We start from the raw sequence: 6575 nt of genomic DNA, 5'->3' as shown, positions 1-6575 counted from the left end.
TGACATTTACGTATGTACTGCTATTTGGTGAAGTTGTGTATAGCTATCGTTATTATATGTATATTAATTAACTAAAACATTGTACGTTTCGTACCACCACGCCTTCCAAAAAACTTGCTTGCGCGATAGGTCGTCAAATATCGTACTACATTGATTTTCCACTAAATAAGCAAATTAGAAAAACCACAAAATAAATATATTTTGATTATGTTTTGTTTTTTATACAAAACATCTATTTTTTTATGCAAAACCAGAAAGTTTCGCGTATTTTCCCAGTCCCTATGATCTTTCCCCTGTGATCAGTTGTGGATCTGTTATTAATTAAAAAAATAAGTTTTGCGTTATTGGCAATAAATGTTGTAATAAATGTAATAGGCGCAAATGCAGTACTTATTTACACTAATTTACACAAAAAATCACCACTATGCAGGATATTCTTAAAACAAAAATATATACATTGATCCGTAAAATAACTTCTCCTCCCATAAGCGAAAATAAAATGCATTACATACTAGTCGCCGCACTCCAGTGCGACGCCAATACAGATATATCAATATGCATGCATAGACAGTTCATTATGCACCAAGTCCGTGTTTTCCTCTTGTTTATAATAATTCTTCATTATTGTCATTGACAGTAAAAGAACATTGATTCAATTTAAAAGAAAATTAACATAACTAGTGTCGTGTACTTCGCCTTATATATTGCTTTGTCTTATGGTTAATTCAACACACTTTTTACACACCATAACTTTGAAAATTATAGTTATTTAATATTTTGTAATGAATTATACGGCTTATGTATATCTTTGTTTTGTGATAGTATATGTTTAGTCTTCAGATCACCTATACTCAGTTGTTAATGGGATACTCCTAGTTTTATAAAAATGAAATAAGTTTATAATTATACGCTAATGGTATTCACATGTGGTTAGCATGTGAATATTATAATCATTGTAAATACATAATTTTAAATGAAAAATAATCAAATTATAACGAAAAATCAACTTCTCTGAAAAAAATCACAATCAAATATATATTATACATAACAAGGTATTAAACTCAAAATGATTAGAAAATAGGGTGCATCGCTTTGAACAGCCATTAACAATCAATTGTGCAGCCATTTACATCATCAATTGTGCAGCGATATCCATGAAACCGGTCTTATTCAACGCAAAAAAACGAATTTCCTTTCTGGAAATGTGAATATGTTTACAATTACTGGGTCAAAATTTTAAGAAATAACACGATACACAACTCGCATGACCTACTCGACGACGATCTGACCCGATCCAAGACTGAAATCTTCTCGGAGATGTCCCAACACCTATACCTAGTAAACTATTTTACTAAAGAAAGTAAGGACGAATTTTGAAATGTATCTGAAATTGCCAACTTTTAGTTTCTCTACTTAAATATAACTGTCATATTTATAAAGAAACATGCTGTTTTATAGATAAATATGCTAATACGATCGAAATCACGGAAAACATATCTTGTTTCTAAAAACCGAAGATTTTGCTGATCGGCATTATCCTAAATCCGCTCGGATATTTCCACCACGTGTTTTGGTTATTACGTTAACTCGTCCCAACGCGCATGACACGGAAGTCCATCCATTGTTATTACTCATTAAAGCTTGAACATTTCGCACTTAAAGGGACCTTTTCACGTTTTGGTAAATTGGCAAAATAAAAAAAACGTTTTTCAGATTCGCAAATTTTCGTTTTAGTTATGATATTTGTGAGGAAACAGTAACACTGAACATTTACCATGCTCTAAAATAGCCATTATATGCATCTTTTGACGAGTTAAATACATGAAAATTATAAAGCGTTGCAACGCGAAACGATTAAATTATTTGAAGAGTTCTGTTGTTGTCGTTATATTTTGTAAAACTACGAAGATTGCTCATTTAAAGTATAAAATACATCAATTATTGTATGAGCACGGATGGCCGAGTGGTCTAAGTGGTAGACATTTACTCCAGGACTCCAGGGGTCAGTGGTTCGAGCCCTGTTGAGGGTTACTTTTGTAAATTTTATTATTGATTTTTTACTGGAGCTTTTTAGATCTGGAGCTGTTTATTTTTATCAATATAAAGCATTTAATGACACACTTCAATACATGCCAAAATCTGTGGAAAGGCCCCTTTAATGTCAACTTTGACAATCAATAAAGTGCTGTTTTGTTAGTCTTTCGTTTAGTTTTTTTAAAGCGCGTGTTGCAACTTGTTATTTTTGCACGACATACGTTATTCGATATGGTTCAGTTTGTGTTGCTTTCGAGTGCAAAGAGCGTCCGGCACCGGCTTCCATAACTTTAAATGCTTTTTTCTCATTAGACTGCTTCAATGATCTAAATTTAATAAGATATTAGGTGGTACCTAAGGTACGGGCAAAAGCTTATTTGATAACCATGCACTGTAATACATATGTAAAAATTATTGTTTACAAAAAAAAAAAAAAAAAAAAAAATACAGTCCCAACATGAAAAATTGCTTGACGAAATAAGTGCTTAACATACTAGTATTCAAAGCTTTAAGATCTACTATCATAAAATGTGTGCTTTTGTGGGTTTTTTTTTTGGCATCAGGAATTCAAAGCTGGTTCGGTGACTGCGGCTTAGTGGATATGGTGTCCGCTTAGCGACTGGGAGGTCTGAGTATTGATCCCTTAAGTTGGAGCATTCTTTAGATCATCCTAAAGACACATAGTACTGGTCTTACACAGAAAACAGGTTGTCTCATCAAAAGTCTCAATCAAGTAAAGCTGACAGGAGCTGTTGATTATATTATAAACTGATTAAGCATTATCAAAACAAAGTGATTTGTAAATTTTTATTGACAGGATTATCAGTTTCGAATTACATAGAAGGACAACAGACTTGTTTTGCAATTGAAATATTTCATAAATACAGGTATTTTGCAGGTTATTACGGTATTTGTTTTCGGTAAAAAAAACTAGTACCAAAGTCTGGCACCACTAAAACAAGCCGTTTTTATAGCAGTTCATAAGTCACAGTCGAAACGGCATACACTAAGTTTGTAGCTGTAAAGTACCGATTTGAATGCTAACAAACATAATGTTATATTATTAATATTTTTTATTTATACATGCCAATAACACTTACAACAAACATAGATATATCGGTAATCATATGAGCTTTTTATTTATATGTCAGTCATCAACTTTCTAAGTGTAGCCTTTTGCACCATTTGTAAATGATGTTAGTACATGTTTATTCAGTACATATATGGAAAGGTATAGGGTAATGTATGTCGATACAAAACACTTCATATTATTTATTTGCACATAAACGAATAGTAACACAATTAGTAATACTAAAACACTGCGATTAAATTTCAAGAATATTAAGGTACAAATGAATTCATAAAGTGATGGTATCTTTTAAAGGGGCCGTCTAATAGATAAAGCGTCATATCGACGCGAAACGATATTTTGGGAAACTTCGAGGATTGCTTATATAGCTAAAAATACATCCGCTTTTAACATGAACTTGGATGGTCGAGTGATTCAGGCGGGAGGATTTTTACTCCAGGAATCCAGGGGGTCAGTGGTTCGGGCCCTGTTGAGGGTTACTTTTTTTTCCTTTTTTTAAATTGTATTCTTGATGTTTTACTGGAGATTTTTAGTTTAAATTTATCAATATAAAGCATTTAAAGCATTTAATGACAAGCTTCAATACATTCCAAAATCTGTTGGACGGCCCCTTTAAACAATTGTGGAAACAAGGACTTCATCATAAACAATTCAATGCGTGAATGAAAACAAGTATAATACAGCATAGTATGCCGTTTGTTCGAAACAAATTTTACAAGTAACATAACTTATTATATTTTACATAATAAAGCATCCTGGTTTGATACTTATTGTACCAGTTTTAATGGAACAACAAGTAACAGCCATTTTATTTTTATAATAAACAATTAACAAAAAATACATATTACAGGTAATGTTTTTACTAAGCAAGCTAGTTGCTACTGTTTAGACACTGAATGATTACAAGATAGTCTTCAAGGTACTGCGTGGAAATCGGGTCACGAACTCTCACATGTAAACTGCACGTTGATGGCGCGATTGAAATACGACTGGAATAGCGAAAGCGCGTGAATTCTGATGCCGACTATAATATTTTGAACAAAACAATTGAAACAAGCGTTTATTAAATTAATAAGGATGATAATAGCAACAAGATATCGAATAGATCGAGGCAAATAAATTTGTAAGAAATCGGACTTCAGGAAATACATTTAGAAGTGTTATGTTTACGAAAATCATGTTTAGAAAAAGTTATCGCGATATAAAGTGAACCAGTCTAGGGCTCATTCGTCTTTAAGGCAGGGAAAAGGAAAACAGAAATTATAAGCAATGGTAGGCAAAACTTGTTTTTTTAGCGGAGAAAACATATAATGCGAGAATATTAAGAACAATAGCCGCAACAATATCGATGCCATTTGCACATTTTTTCTTGATGTATGTTTATACATGTGATATAGCATTTGCCGAAGTGTTTATGACGGTTAAAAAATCATTGATAGCATCGCGAACATATATGACGCGTGACGAAAAATTTGAGTTGCATAAATTATGTATATTGTTATGTCAAAAAGTGATACGTAGTAAACTTTTACCCGTTTTAGTATTACTACATGTAGAAACACGGAAAACGCATTATTGGTATGCCTTTATGTAGAATACAGATACGGATTATTTCAAAATGCTACTTTTTATAAGAATGTACGCATAACTTTTTTGGTAACATATAACTGATTACCTCGTTTATAAAAAACACTAATAAATGAAACAGCTTTTAAAAGCATAAGATAGTTCAACGTATAAATAAATCAGGCTTTGGTCTGAGTGACAAAAATATTGACAGAGTCAAAAACATCATGTGTGCTTGTCAATTATATTTTCTAAACTTATAACAACTAATGAGAAAATACAAAATAAGTATGTTAACTGACTTAAACTGATAGTAAACCCTCGTATTTTACTGTTTACTAAACATATTAGTAACAGACAATTAAATATAAAGGCAATATGAATAATATTAATACAATTTATATTTTTTTATAACAACATTCAGTATGTTATATTGGATTATTCTATAATATGCTGAGGGTTTTATGCATGGGTAATAATCATTAGTATCGATTTCACAAACAATTAACAGCTTTGCATTTCTCAGTAGAAATAATAATCTGGATTTTTAGGTCACCAAGAGAAGGATTGGTTTCTTATCTTCTTATCTTTCTCAAATATCCATGGCAGACAGCTAAGGAAGATCTAAAATTGGTACACGTTACCACCAATGTGTATTATTTTATACAGATGGTGTCATATTGTTATTTGAGTGTTGAAATGTGTCCTATCAGCGGATTTATCTCAAGTTGATTATGTCAGACATAATGTGGTATCAGATAAGATATTAGACCTCCATTTATTAAATCAACTTTGTATCATACACGTTAATCGATTTCAGACTAGGGCCTTACACAGGGATGCAGCACCCTGTCACGCAAAGGACCAACCCTGGCCCTATTACCTACACCATAGTCTTGTTTTTATCTCATCCGATCATTATAATGGAAGTTGTATTTGAAATTCAATAAATACTATGAAACAATATTTAGTTAAAAATTACATTCTTCTTTATGACTGTGTCATCATTTTTGATGGTAGCTTCAATTGTATGTTGACACCTTTGCATGCCTGATGACGAATGTCTTATCACATTCGGCTTAATTCGTTCAGATGCAACATTCTTGTTCATAAATTGCATGCTGCGTATGTGAATGTTTGTTTAACGCAATGGAAATATTTGAGTTTCATCCAAGCACAAAGCATGAATACAATCATGCATGTCTCAATGATGTCAATTGGCAGTCGTTCCGAGATGCTACGGACGACTACGGAAATTAACGGCGAATATAGGAAATGTTATGGTATGACAGAAGTTGCGCCCCTTTAGACATAATTAGATGGTAATAATTTTGAAAGGTAAAGTAGATTATCAACTTAATTAGGGAAACATTTCATATCAACTTAAGTAGGGAAACATTTCAGCACTATCGTTTGGATATGGAATCTGCGCTATGCGAGAGAGCGGCTGATTCTCCGCAACCGATGCAACCCAATTCGATAAATATAGTTTTTACGGGTTTTAAAAAGCGCTGGATTTCTATTTTAAATAGCGTGCTAACATGTACCGTATATATCATAAGCTCATGGGCGATACGTACTAGTGCATTTGGCGTCACAGAGCGAGATGTTTGACGCCTGTTGTGCGGGGCAAACCAATTATATCACGAGGTATACGCTTGATGCTTGCTGTAAGAAGATTTGGTCGCATCAGTGCAATCGTATGGTGCGAACCCAAAGCGACCGGGAGTTCGTGGGTTCGATCCCGATTCAGAGAGGCGTTTGCAAGTTTGTCCCAAATACTTAAGAACTCACTTAATTTTTAAAACCATTGGCTTTTCCAAGAAAACGGACATAAGAACTATGAAACTAAGACTTTCGATTTTAGTGCGCTTAAATATAGCAG

At 32.9% G+C, this 6575-nt stretch overlaps 1 long non-coding RNA gene across 1 annotated transcript; it reads left to right on the top strand.

The window, feature by feature from the left end:
- The first annotated feature begins 4100 nt into the window (after window positions 1–4100).
- LOC127858233 (uncharacterized) lies at window positions 4101–5656 on the top strand. The gene is made up of 2 exons (XR_008038823.1): window positions 4101–4396; window positions 5511–5656. It is a non-coding gene; the product is annotated as an uncharacterized LOC127858233 (long non-coding RNA).
- The last annotated feature ends 919 nt before the right edge of the window (window positions 5657–6575 follow it).

This window comes from Dreissena polymorpha, chromosome 1, assembly GCF_020536995.1.
Source record: "Dreissena polymorpha isolate Duluth1 chromosome 1, UMN_Dpol_1.0, whole genome shotgun sequence".
Classification (NCBI taxonomy): domain Eukaryota; kingdom Metazoa; phylum Mollusca; class Bivalvia; order Myida; family Dreissenidae; genus Dreissena; species Dreissena polymorpha.
The sequence above is the reverse complement of the archived record's forward strand: the minus strand, read 5'-3'. Positions and strand labels throughout refer to the sequence as shown.